General features: G+C 33.9%; 1 long non-coding RNA gene across 1 annotated transcript in view; it reads right to left on the reverse strand.

Moving 5' to 3' along the window:
- The window catches only part of LOC110263419, a 17,524-nt gene extending 16,092 nt beyond the window's left edge, over positions 1-1,432 (reverse strand). The window contains exon 1 of the long non-coding RNA XR_002349029.1: positions 1,422-1,432. This is a non-coding gene — a long non-coding RNA (uncharacterized LOC110263419). The remainder of the gene's footprint in view (positions 1-1,421) is intronic.

Here is a 13,949-nt window from a genome sequence, read left to right on the forward strand (position 1 = left end):
TCTATATTCTATATATAATAATTATATATATTATATGTATAAAATTATAGATGTTAAATTAAATAAGATAATTTTAATTATTATCTTCTAATATTTTCATATATAAGTGTAGTCAAAATAATAAGTATTCAGATTTGAATTTTAAATTTTGACAATAAAAAATTTCTATAGATATAGACGATGAATATATAGTAATTTCAAAATTAAAATTTGTACATCAAATCCCTCCTTAATTAATCTTCGTTAGTAGATTTTACTATTCAGATTTGAAGTTTAAATTTGAGACCTGATACACATACAAGTCTTTTTGGTATACAAGTTTATACAAGTTAACCATAACTCAATAAAATTCACTTTTATAATGCGCGTGTGAAATCACGACATTCTTCCTCCAATGTTTGTATCCCATGTTCCTCTTCCTCCTCCTCCTCTTTCTTCTCCTTCTTCTTTGCGTTCTTCCTCCTTTTTCTTTGCGTTCCTCCTTCTTCTTTTTCGCGTGTTTCATCCTCTTCATCGTTCTTTTTATTGCTGCTATTGTTGCTGCACTTTTTTCCTCCTCCTCTTTTTATTGATTTTGCAATACTATGTATTTTTTTAGAAGATAAAACAAGAAGAAAAAGATAAATAAAAAGCAGCAGAAGATGAGGAGGAGGAAGAGGAAGAGTTTTGAATTATGCAGAACTTATTACTACACATACAACGAAAATTCTTAAACAATACACTTAAATATCTTCGTGTTACACCCAAATTTGCTGCAAATACAGAAAAATATTTCCTCTAATGCTATATTTTTTGTTCTTCTTCTTCCTTTTCCTTATTTTTTCTTTTTTTTAGTTGAATGAATGTAAGTTCATCATCTTTCAAGTAATTTTACAACATTATATCTTTTTTCTTCTTTTTTGTTTGATTTTTTTTTTGTTTCTATTATTATTAAGAAAGTAAAACAAGAAGAAACTTGAGAAGGTAAAACAAAAAGAAAAAGATGTATAAGAAAAAAAAAAGAAGATGGTATCACTACAAAATTTTTATTTGTTTGTGGTAGTTTTTTAATGAAAGTTATTAAAAACCTCCATAATATATTTTATTTGTGATCAATTTTAAAACTCCCTAAATAATTAACAAAAACTTCCACTACTCTTAATCCAATCAATTATAAAACAATCCAACCCAAACAAATATTTACTAAGCCCATACAAAAAAAAATCATAACAGGGCTTTGAGAGAGAGGACGAGGGAGAGTGAGATCTCTCTGAAACCCTAGAATTTCAATGTCATCGCCTGACGGAAGAAAATTGTCAGTAAAAAATTTCTCAATGAAATCTCGTTGCAAGCATAGTTCTAAACCAACAACAATCCTCAATCAACATTTAATTTGTTTGTCACTAAAGTAAACCCAATAAAAATAAACCAAAGTATTAAACCTCGGGTCGTCTCTCAAGGAATTGCAGGGAAGTGTTTTTACTATTGGTTATGGAAAAGTATCTTTTTTGGGTTTTGAAATAAGGAACAAGTAATGTAAATAACAAGGAAATAAAATAACAACTAAGAAAAGTCCTAACAAGGATTGATAATTGGAATTCCTATCCCATTATCATAGTCACTTGTGATGGTAATTGCCTTTTGCTCTCACTTAGTTAAACTCTAACAATTGAAGGTAAGTCAAGTGAGCAATTTAACTTGAGTTCACAAGTCCTAATCAAAGATTAGAGTTAGTGAAGCTTAAGTCAAGTAGCAACTTTCAATCACCAATCAACAAGAGAGTTTGATAACTTAAGAGTCTCCGAATAATCAATCCAAGTCAAGAACATAAAAAGCTAATGTAAAATCCAACCAAGTATTTTATCAAACATTTGGTGGGTACAAAATAAAAGCATAAAAAATTAATAAGAAATAATAAAACCTAAGACAGACAATAGCAACATATTAATAACCAACAATGAAATAAAGAAGCCATAAACATGAAACATAAAATTACATTAATATGGATTAAAGGAGACATAAGAGTTCATAAACTAAATTGGCAACATAAAGTAATAACAAGAGAAATAAATAACTAAGATGCTAGAACAAATAAGAGTAGAAGAGAAACTAAATTAAAGTAAAGTAGAAATCTAAAATTGAGAAAAGCTAAACCTGAAAACCCTAAAACCTAGAGAGAGAGGAGAGAGCCTCTCTCTCTAGAAAACTACATCTAAATCTAACTAATGTGAATGATGTGTGAATGAATGATTTCCCCCATCCAGCTCCACTCTGCAACCTCTAACCAGTGTTTTCGGGCTTGGAACTGGGCCAAAAACAACCCAAAAATCGCCCCCAGCGTCTTCTGTTTAATGCAGCACGTGACGCTCTATCATGTGTACGCGTCAGCCACGCGTACGCATTGCTGGACATTTTTCTGGTCACGTGTACGCGTCATCCACAAGTACGCGTCGCTTGACTGATGCGCTAGTCACGCGTACGCGTTATCCATGCGTGCGCGTCGCTGCCAGCTTTTCCAAACTTCAATTTCTTGTGTTCCTTCCACTTTTGCGTGCTTCCTTTCCATCCTCTAAGTCATTCTTGCCCTATAAAACCTGAAAACGCTTAACACACATATCACGGCATCGAATGGTAATAAGAGAGGATTAAAAATTAGTAATTTAAGGCCAAAAAAGCATGTTTTCAATCAAAGTACAGAATTAGGAAGGAAAATGTAAAACATGCAATTTATATACATAAGTATGAGAATAATGGATAAAATCTACTCAATTCAGCATAAAATGTACCACGAAATAGTGGTGCATCAAATCTTCCCACACGTAAACATTAGCATGTCCTCATGCTAAACTCAAGAGAACCAAAAGAGTGAAGAGGGATTGTAGAACGTATGAAATGCAACCTATCTATATGAATGCAACTATATGCAAAATGCTTTTACTTACTTGATTAAAAGTAAATAAATCTTTCAAGAATAAATATGAACTGGATCTCACTAATTCAAATCATAAAATAAAGTACAAGTAAACTTGCAAAAGAAGATAGCTCATGAAAGCCGGGAACAAGGAATCGAGCATCAAACCCTCGCTGGAAGTGTATACACTCTAATCACTCAAGTGTTTAAGGTTCAATTCTCTCAATTCTCTACTAACCTTGCTTTCTAAGGCTTTCTCTTTTTCTACCAATCAACAAAAATTTAATGCACAAATACACATATCAAGAGGTCTTTTAAGGGTTGTAATGGGGTTATGATCAAGGTAGGAATGTATTTGGTTAAGTGGACTAAAGTCTGAATCCTTGATTAACCTAAACTTCCCACCTAACTTAAGACAATCCATGTAATCACAATACAAAATCTAACTACCCATTAACTATATTTTGCAACATATTCATGTATCCCAAATTTAGTACAACTCACATGCATTGCTACCACTATTTACTTTGGGGCATCTTGTCCCACTTTTATTTATTTGTTCTTTTTTTTTCTTTTTCTCTTTTTTTTTTCTTTTTCTTTTTTTTATTTTTCTTTTCTTTTATTTTTTCTCAATGCATACGATTAAGGTATTGAATGCAAGAATATGTGCTCAACTATCTTTTCACATTTTCACAAAAAGGTCTAGCATACTCAATTTCCAAACCAAATGTTACCATACTCAATTTCCCCACACTTAATTCATGAGCACTCTCACTAGTCTAAACTAACCAAGGATTCAAATTCAGGACATTATTGTTTTCTGCTTAGAGTTAGTGATGAGCTAAAGTAAAGAACAAATGGGATAAGTAGGCTCAACATTAGTTTGCAAAGGATAATGAAAAAGGTAAGGACATATGGGTATGTAAGCTCAGTGAAACAAAGGCTTCAATCATATAAGTGCATGCATACATCAAACAATGGAAATATAGAATTAAGCAAGACAAAGATCACAATTTTAGAGAGGACAACACACACCAAAATAAAATATTGGTTGATAAAATGCAACCAATCAAATAGGCTCAAAATCTCACTAGTTTTGTGTGTTCGAGCTCTAAGACCATGTTTCAAAATAAATTTCTTCAATCAAGTTTAATAAAAATTTTAATTTAAATTAGTGAAATGCTATAAAATAGTTTCTTGAAAAGAAATTATCACTTCAACCAAGTAGTAGCTAAATGCACAAAATCTAACAAACATGCAATCAATCATGCAAATGCAACAATGGACTAACAAAGAAAATTAAACATTAGTGTTGAGACAGGAAGTAACTAACCCAGGGAAGTCGGTATCGACCTCTCCACACTTAAATATTACACCGTTCTCGGTGAATGCAAAGATAAGCAAGTAGACGGGTGGCTACAACTTATGCTTTTCTCCAAAGATTGTGCAGATGGACTTGTTTGTCACTCATTCAGAAGTCTTCCGTTTCCCTTTTTGGTGGCCATCCTGAAAGAAGTGGAAAACAAAGAAAAATAACCCGCAAACAAAGATATGAAAAGAAATAAAATATATGTGGGCTATTGCCAAATAATAAGGTTCTCAACTACATGGTAGCTACAATATATAAGCGAGAAAACAATAGAAGCAAATGGCATGTCAAGTAAATAGCAGACAAGTCAAGAAGCACCAAAATAATGCAAGAAAAATGCAACAGCTGAAGAAGAATATTTAACACCAATGAAAAAAATAATAACTTAGAATAGAAAAATAAAAACATGAACGAAATTAAAATGCAATGAAGAAAAGTATACAAATACAATAAACAGAAGAGAATAAAAGAGAATAAGGATGAGAAGTTAAAAAAATGAAGAGAAGAAAGTAAAAAAGGAAGAAGAAAAAGGGGGAAGAAAGGAAAGAGGAACGAATAAGAAAGGAGAGAAGAAAGAAGTAAAATGGAAAACGGGACGCGACGCGCGCGCATACATCACGCGCACGCGTGAAAACAGAAACAGCCATGCGACGCGTAAGCGTCGCCCACGCGTACGCGTGGATGGCCAAAAGTGAACACTGATGCGTGAGCGTCGGTCACGCGTACGCGTGACTACTTGTGCGATTCCAGCGCAGTGGCAGCCCAACTCTCTGTTCAAATCACCAATAACGCCGATTTTTCATTCCACGCGTACGCGTCGTCGACGCTTACGCGTGGATGGCAAAAAACGCAGGTAATGCATACGCCTGGGGTGGCTTGTGTGCCAGGCTCCCCTTCCGCGCTGTTCCAACGTAACTTTTTGTTCATTATGCTAGAGAGCACAATTCCATATGACACGTGCGCGTCATTGACGCTTACGCGTCAGTTGCATTTTTTTTATCAATGCCAGGAATTATTAAACAACTAAACCATAAATTAACGAAATAAGCATAACTAAAAATGAAAATTTAACTTATTACTAATATAAACAAAAGGGAAATTAGAAAGAATTTACCATGGTGGGGTGTCTCCCACCTAGCACTTTTAGTTAAAGTCCTTAAGTTGGACATTTGGTGAGCTCCTTGTCATGGTGGCTTGTGCTTGAACTCATCTTGAAACTTCCCCCAACGCTTGGACTTTCAATAAGTTTCAACATTCCCAAGTGAATTTGCCAAGCCTTGAGGGAGTTCTTCACAAGTTTTGAGCTTCCAAAGTTGATCCTCTTGTATGCCCGGATCTCAAATCTTGTTTCTACACCCGTCTTGAAGTTGATCATCTTTGTTCCAACCGGGTGGCAAGCACTCCGAATTCTCTATGAAGTACCAAACTCTTCTCTTAGATCCCACCAAGTGATCACTAGTCTAACCCTTGCATCTAGCTCTTGAAATCTCAACCTTGATGAGCCTTGATTTGTAACTCCAACCACTAAACATCCTTCTCTTATGCTTAATTCCACAAAACCTCCTAAGTTGGCCATCTGTCTCAAGAATACCATACTCAAGTGGGACAGCAAAGCAAATAGAGATAAGTTTTATCCACTCAAATGAAGGATTATATGGCAACCTAGGTAGAGAAGTCTCCAACAATCTTGACAAAGCATATTCCACTCCCCTCCAACCCTGCCGAAGGACTTCCACCTTTTGAAAGGATTCTTTGCTTTCAAGCTCTTCCTCACCAAGTTCACCCAACTCTTCTCAGTCACTCAAATCATAAATATGAGGTTGAAAGGAATCTACCTCAATGTTGCTTTCAATTTCATCGGGAGAAGGCTCTTCTAACTCACTTGTGGATGCAAATTTATTACTTGGAAGGCTTGATTCATGATCATCATCACCAAGGAAACTTGCTTCTTGATCTATTCCATCCAATTCTTCATAGAGAATATGCCTTGGAGATTGTGCACTAGCCTCTTCAACATTAATTTCAAGCTTCTTGGAGGAATACTCTACAACTCTAGATTCCTATGGAGATTCAGCATCTCCTAAGTCTTCAACCACTTCTTCCTCTTCAACTAGTACGGCTTCCTCCACTTGTTCCAATACAAAGTCTCATTCCTCATTGTCTACCAGAGTTCCTAGTCTCTCCTTCATGCTACGTTCTTCATTAAATTCTCCACATGTAGCTATGGGAGTTCCTTGAGTGTCCAAACATTGGGAAGTTAATCGACTTACTACCTCAGTCAAGGTAGCCGTGAATTCTAATACCTCCCTTTGCATCTCTCTTTGCTCTTGAAGAAGAGCACCAATAGTGTCATCTATTGGATATTGGGGTGGATATGAGGGTTCATTTATTGGGAGGAAGGGTTCATGGTAGGAAGGTGGTTCATCACTCTCCATCCCTTCCACTTGTTGTACAACACACTTTAGTCCTTGGTTCTCAAGTGGGTCAAACTTTTGATGAATGGTTGCTTGAAGTCGATCCATTGCTTCCTTGAGACGATCCTTTGACTCTTGTTCCGCTTGGCTAACATAATTAGGATCATATGACTCTTGGATTGATGGATATGGACATGGTGTATATGGAGGTGGTGGTTCTCGAGAGTAATTGTGTTGGAATTGGAGTGGTTCTATATATGGTTTATATGGCTCATAAGGTGGTTGGTATGATGGGTATGGGTTAGGGTCATATGGAAGTGTTTGGTTGTAGGTGGCTTGGGAGTATGGTGGTTCAAAGCTATGTTGAGGAGGGGATTCATAGGCATATGGTGGGGCTTGTTGGTAACTACAAGGGGGTCTACCATAGTTATTGGATTGATATGCATCTTCGAATGGTTGTTCCTCATAGTATGTTGGTGGAGGTTGTTGCCAAGAGGGTTGTCCATAAGCTTGAGGCTCCTCCCACCTTTGATTGTCCCATCCCTAATGCATGTTCTTATTGTAGCTCCCATTCCCTACAACATAATTTGAACCAAACTCATAGCCAAAGGGGTGAGAATTCATAGTATCAAGAGAAAATAAAAACAAAAACTAATAAGGAATAATGAAAAACTGAATTCCTAAAACTAGAAACAACTAACAAAGAAACGAAAAAGCAAATTTATTCACAATATTCACAATAACCAATAATAAGGCACACAATTGCAATTCTCCAGCAACGGCGCCAAAATTTTGACGGAGGAAAATTGCCGGTAAAGAATTTCTCAATGAAATCTCGTTGCAAGCATAGTTCTAAACCAACAACAATCCTCAATAAACATTTAATTTGTTTGTCACTAAAGCAAACCCAATAAAAATAAACCGAAGTATTAAACCTCGAGTCGTCTCTCAAGGAATTGCAGGGAAGTGTTTTTACTATTGGTTATGGAAAAGTATCTTTTTTGGGTTTTGAAATAAGGAACAAGTAATGTAAATAACAAAGAAATAAAATAACAACTAAGAAAAGTCCTAACAAGGATTGATAATTGGAATTCCTATCCCCATTATCATAGTCACTTGTGATGATAATTGCCTTTTGCTCTCACTTAGTTAACCTCTAACAATTGAAGGTAAGTCAAGTGAGCAATTCAACTTGAGTTCACAAGTCCTAATCAAAGATTAGAGTTAGTGAAGCTTAAGTCAAGTAGAAAATTTCAATCACCAATCAACAAGAGAGTTTGATAACTCAAGAGTCTCCAAATAATCAATCCAAGTCAAGAACATAAAAAGCTAATATAAAATCCAACCAAGCATTTTATCAAATACTTGGTGGGCACAAAATAAAAGCATAGAAAATTAATAAAAAATAATAAAATCTAAGACAGACAATAGCAACAAATCAACAACCAACAATGAAATAAAGAAGCCATAAACATGAAACATAAAATTACATTAATATGGATTAAAGGAGACATAAGAGTTCATAAACTAAATTGGCAACATAAAGTAATCAACAAGAGAAATAAATAACTAAGGTGCTAGAACAAATAAGAATAGAAGAGAAACTAAATTAAAGTAAAGTAGAAATCTAAAATTGAGAAAAGCTAAACCTAAAAACCCTAAAACATAGAGAGAGGAGAGAGCCTCTCTTTCTAGAAAACTACATCTAAACCTAACTAATGTGAATGATGTATGAATGAATGATTTTCCCCATCCAGCTCCACTCTGCAGCCTCTAAGCAGTGTTTTCGGGCTTGGAACTGGGCTAAAAATAGCCTAGAAATCATCCTCAGAGTCTTCTGTTTAATGCAGCACGTGACGCTCTATCACGCGTATGCGTCATCCACGTGTATGCGTCGCTTTACTGATGCGCTAGTCACGCGTACGCGTTGTCCACGCGTGCACGTCACTGCCAGCTTCTCCAAACTTCAATTTCTTGTGTTCCTTCCACTTTTGCATACTTCCTTTCCATCCTCTAAGCCATTCATGCCCTACAAAACCTGAAAACACTTAACGCACATATCACGTTATCGAATGGTAATAAGAGAGGATTAAAAATTAGTAATTTAAGGCCAAAGAAGCATGTTTTCAATCAAAGTACAGAATTAGGAAGGAAAATGTAAAACATGCAATTTATATGCATAAGTGTGAGAATAATGGATAAAATCCACTCAATTTAGCATAAAATATACCACGAAATAGTGGTGCATCATCGCCACCGCCACCGCCATTCATATCTTTGCCACTATTGCCGTCATTATCTCCTTCGTTGAGGTAATGCTTAGATCTTCTGCTTCTGTATCATCTTCTGCGGCAGGTTCTTCCGCTGGTTTTGCTTTTGCTCCAGTGGCTTGAAGCACTCAGAGCGAGGTTTCGGCGTGGATGCGGTGGCACTGGCTGAGGAGATCTGGAAGGTGAGCAAGCAGGAGTCTTTGGAAGCTTCAATTGAAGCTATGTTCGAAGCTATCAGATCTCGTGAAACTAATTGTCATGTCGTTCTAAGTCATTGCAGTGAGAATTTCTTCCTAATTTGTTCTTGTTTAGTTCGGGACTTAAATTTTCTCACTCACTTTTGTTCAAAATTTGTTCAGACAATCTCCGTGTTTGTGAGAGAGGTGAATCGAATTTGAGTTCTCTATTTTGATGGAACTTTTATGAATTTGAGTTCTAGCTATTTTTCTTGTCGCATTTACTGGCTTTGGGGCTGTGATGTTTGTAGCTTTTATTCTTGCTGAGATATCAAATTGGAGGAGAACAAGTATTGCTCAGTTGAATCAAGAAAAGACAGTGGCACCTGATGAATCATCTTCAGTAGGTCATCATCAATCTGAGGCTCCTGAAAGTAATTTGAGAAATTTCCCTCCTATGCATGTGAAACAGCTAAATGTTCTCCCACTCGGGTAATTTTCTTGAAGGATGCACCAGCAAGGTGTTTGTGTTTAATATAGTATATAGAGTACATATTGTATAGAAATTTGAGCACATTATACTTTAGTTGTGTTTGTTTTTGCCATGTTACATGAGAAGTGTTATTTGTACTTACTTTGAATCGATACGTACTTGTCTGTGGAGGCACAACATTTTACATGGTATATATAAGGATAGACATGTAAGGATATTGGTTATAAATTGTGACCTTATTGATTTGCAAGAAAGATGCTAATCCTTTAAAGTGAATGTCTCTGAAAGGATGCATAAAACGCATCTCCTTGAGGCTGGTAGCTAGCAAGGTCTCATCCATATTTTTATGTGATTATACCCAATGGGAGCGACTCGTCGCTCATCAATTTTGAGTTCCCATGGAGTTACCTGATGAGTAATATGAATGGGAAGGTTAGTTTGGAGACCTGAGAGAAGCTTTTGTTGCTGTGTGCCACCCTGACCCAACGATCTTGTTCATTAAGAATTGAAGTTCCCGTTATTTGTCTGATGGAAAAAATTGAGTTCAGACAATCTCCAACTTGGTGGAACTTTTATGAACTATTATATGGTATTGAAACATATGATATCTTTTAAGTTTGTTATTATATGTATATGAGAAAGGAATTGAGTTGATAAAACAAAGTTTTGATGTGAAACAGTATCATGGAGGAACCAATTTTGGTAGAACCACAGGTGGACCTTTTGTTGCTACTAGTTATGACTACGATGCACCGCTTGATGAATATGGTATGATATTTATTTATTTATTTATCTATCTTATTTTGGTTCTAAAGAGAATCTCAAATTTAATTAATATATCTTATGCAGGAATCATTAGACAGCCTAAGTGGGGACACCTTAAAGATTTGCATGATTCCATAAAGCTTTCTGAAGAAGCATTGATTGCTACTGATCCAATAGTTACATCTCTTGATCCAAATATAGAGGTATATATGAGTAGCATTTTTTAAAAATGATCAGATTTTCTTAAATTTCTTCAAGCTTATTATTATGTTTCTAATATCTTATTATATCATCTTTATATACTTTATGGTTTCTGCTCTTTGAGCTTTCAGGTTACAGTTTACAAAACAGATAATGTGTGTGCTGCTTTCCTTGCTAACATCAATTCTACAATTGATGTGACTGTGAATTTTAGCGGCAACTCGTATCGATTGTTGGCATGGTCAGTGAGCATCTTACCAGACTACAAGGATGTGTTTAATACTGCAAAGATTTGCCTCATACAACATTTTAATAAAATTAAACAATGTTGATGGATTATTTTGTCAGCGAACTAATCTTTTGGTGCACTCAAATTATTTAGATCATCAATTGATCAGAGTTAATAATCAATATTTAAAATGTGTACTAAGGTATATATGCTTTGTCTTGTTAAATAATTTCATGTGTTACCATTTTTATACTTAAGATGTGATTTTTTTATTTTCGGTTCTCAACAGATTTGGATTGGAATATCCTAACCTAGAAACTCTTTGCATCAAAGATCAAGCCTTAACAATCGAAAGTATGCATTCTTTTTAACCTTTTCTCCCTATTTTTATTTGAAGCAAATGTAGCATCTAAGTATGAAAATTTCAGATTTGCTGCCATAATATTGATTTTATGCCACTATTCCTTTTTACTAGGTGTGGAAGAGATCATTTGTTGGGCTATAAGTTACCAACTTATGTACTCGTCTGTATCAACAACCAAAGATTCTAAGCTTATGCTGTCTGCAGAAAGGTGTCATGACTTCTTTCTATTTTGATTCTGCCGTCCCTAAAATTTAGAGTAATGAGAAATATATCAAAGTCCTTTAATTTTTAACCCATTTTTTACACTTCATTGCTGCAGCATTAATTATAGGCTGAACATTCTGCACAGCATTCAAAATGAAAACAAGAACTTAAAGAAATCATTGAAGGTAATTTAACACAAACTGCTGCAAATTTATACATTTTACCACCTTACCATATGCAACTTGTTTTGCATTGTCACTTTTCCAAAATATGGCATTGCCTATAATTATTATCTATTATATTTGTTTTCCTGTGACAGGATGTGGTTACCAAGAATGAATTTGAAAAAAAATTTTTTGCCAATCATTGCTTCAGCTTCAGCTTGGTATATGTTTTCTGCCACTGTTTTTATTAAATAGTGGAAATTTCAATTTAAATATGTAAATTTGATTGATCTAAGTTGTTCATTTCATACTAATTTGATTGATGTAATTTGTTTAAATTCTTGTTCATTTCATATTAATTACTAATTTTTTTAAAGTTAAATAATCTTTAGTTTGATTGATGTAATTTTTTCAATCAATAATAGTAGTTTAGAGCTTTCAAATATGTTTAGTTTTAATTTTAAATTGTTTGCAACCGTTTAGTGTGATGCAAATTTTTTTTTTTGAAAATTTAATTTTTGTGGGGGTTTTAAACCGCCACAAAAATTTCAAAACACGGCCAAAAAATTCAACTTAAAACCCTATACAAATCAGACAAAGAACCGTCACTAAATTATATCATAGGAGTTCTATAAAACCGCCACAAATAAGCTCGTGGCACCTCAAATTTTGGAGGTTTAGAAAACTCCCACTAACCTTTTGGTGGGGGGTTTCAAATCCCCACAAACCAGGAAAAAAACCGCCACAAATCAACTTGAATCTTGTAGTAGGTGATGATGATGATGATGATGATGAAAAAAAAAGAAGCAGCAGAAGACGAGAAGGAAGGAGAGAAAAAGTTTTGAATTATGCATAACTTATCAGTACACATACACCGAAAATTTTTAAACAACACAATTAAATATCTTTGTGTTACACCCAAATTTGCTGCAAATACACAAAAATAGTTCCTCTAATGCTATATTTTTTTCTTTATTTCTTTCTTTCTGTTAGTTAAATTAATATAAGTTCATCCTCCTCCAATGCAAGTAATTTTGTAGCATTATGTGTTTCTTCTTTTTTTTGTTTAATTTTTTTGTTTTTATTCTTGTTAAAAAAGTAAAACAAGAAGAAACTTGAGAAGGTAAAACGAAAGAAAAAAGATGAATAGAAAAAAAAGAAGAAGATGATGATGATGATGAAAAAGAAGAAGCAGCAGAAGATGAGAAGAAGGGAGAGGAAGAGTTTTGAATTATGCAGAACTTATCATCAGTACACATAAACTAAAAATTCTTAAACAATACACCTAAATATCTTCGTGTTATACCCAAATTTGGTGCAAATACAGAAAAATATTTTTTTTAATGCAGAACTCTTTACATTACATTCAATTCAAACTATCAACGATGAACAACAATTTTCACAAACAAAAATAACATCATTCACTTACACAATCATAAACTGCTAACGAAAATATTAACTAGAATCGAACCACAAATTCTATAGCAAAAATTTTGGATCAGGCAACGTCATCAATATGGCAAAATTTCTACGATAACGATAACAACGATACGTATAAGAAGAAGATAACGATGCTATAACAATGATGATTATGATTATGAAGATGATGGAGGAGAATGAGAAAAAGGAATAAGGAGAAAAAAGTCCAATGAGAAAAGAAGGAGGAGGAGGAGGAGGTGATGGTGTTGGTGACGACGATAACAAAAGAAAAAATAACAAAAAAGAAGGAAAAAAGAAAAAGAAGATGAAATGTCAGGAGGAGGAGAAGAAGAAAGAAGATAACAAAAGAAAAAAATAACGAAAAAGAACATGCAGAGCGCCTGAATATAAATAATTTGTATAGACTTATGTTTGTAAATGATTTGTATATAGAAAATAATTATTTAAATTTTGTGCATAAGCAATTATTGAAAATTTGGTTAAAGAGTTCTCCAAAAGAGCATTGGTTCAGAGAATAAACGAAAAAAAATTACCTTTTTTCAAATATTTTAATGCATAAAAAAATTAACATTCGTTGTATATTTTCTATAATTTCTTTTTTTTTTATAGTATTCTTAACTAGTATTTTTAGAACTTTTGTTAAGAAGATTTCTAATTGTTAATCTTTTTCATTGAACTACTCCCGTTGAATTTCACTGAATTAATTAACTTACATTTGGTTTTGATTCTTTATTTCAATGCTTATACAATATTAATAAAAATCCTAAATTAAATACATCTAATTTTTGTGCTTTTACTTTGTGAACGAGGAAGAAAAAATTTGACTTTGTATCTGAATCAATTGGATTTTTGATATTATCAAATTCAAAATACATCATCAGTTTGGAAAGAGATAAAAGTATCAAATGAGAGACTTGAATATGAAAAAAAAATTAATTAACCTGAATCTTCCTTTTTCTCATTATTATTA

This window comes from Arachis ipaensis, chromosome B06 (genome assembly GCF_000816755.2).
Source record: "Arachis ipaensis cultivar K30076 chromosome B06, Araip1.1, whole genome shotgun sequence".
Classification (NCBI taxonomy): domain Eukaryota; kingdom Viridiplantae; phylum Streptophyta; class Magnoliopsida; order Fabales; family Fabaceae; genus Arachis; species Arachis ipaensis.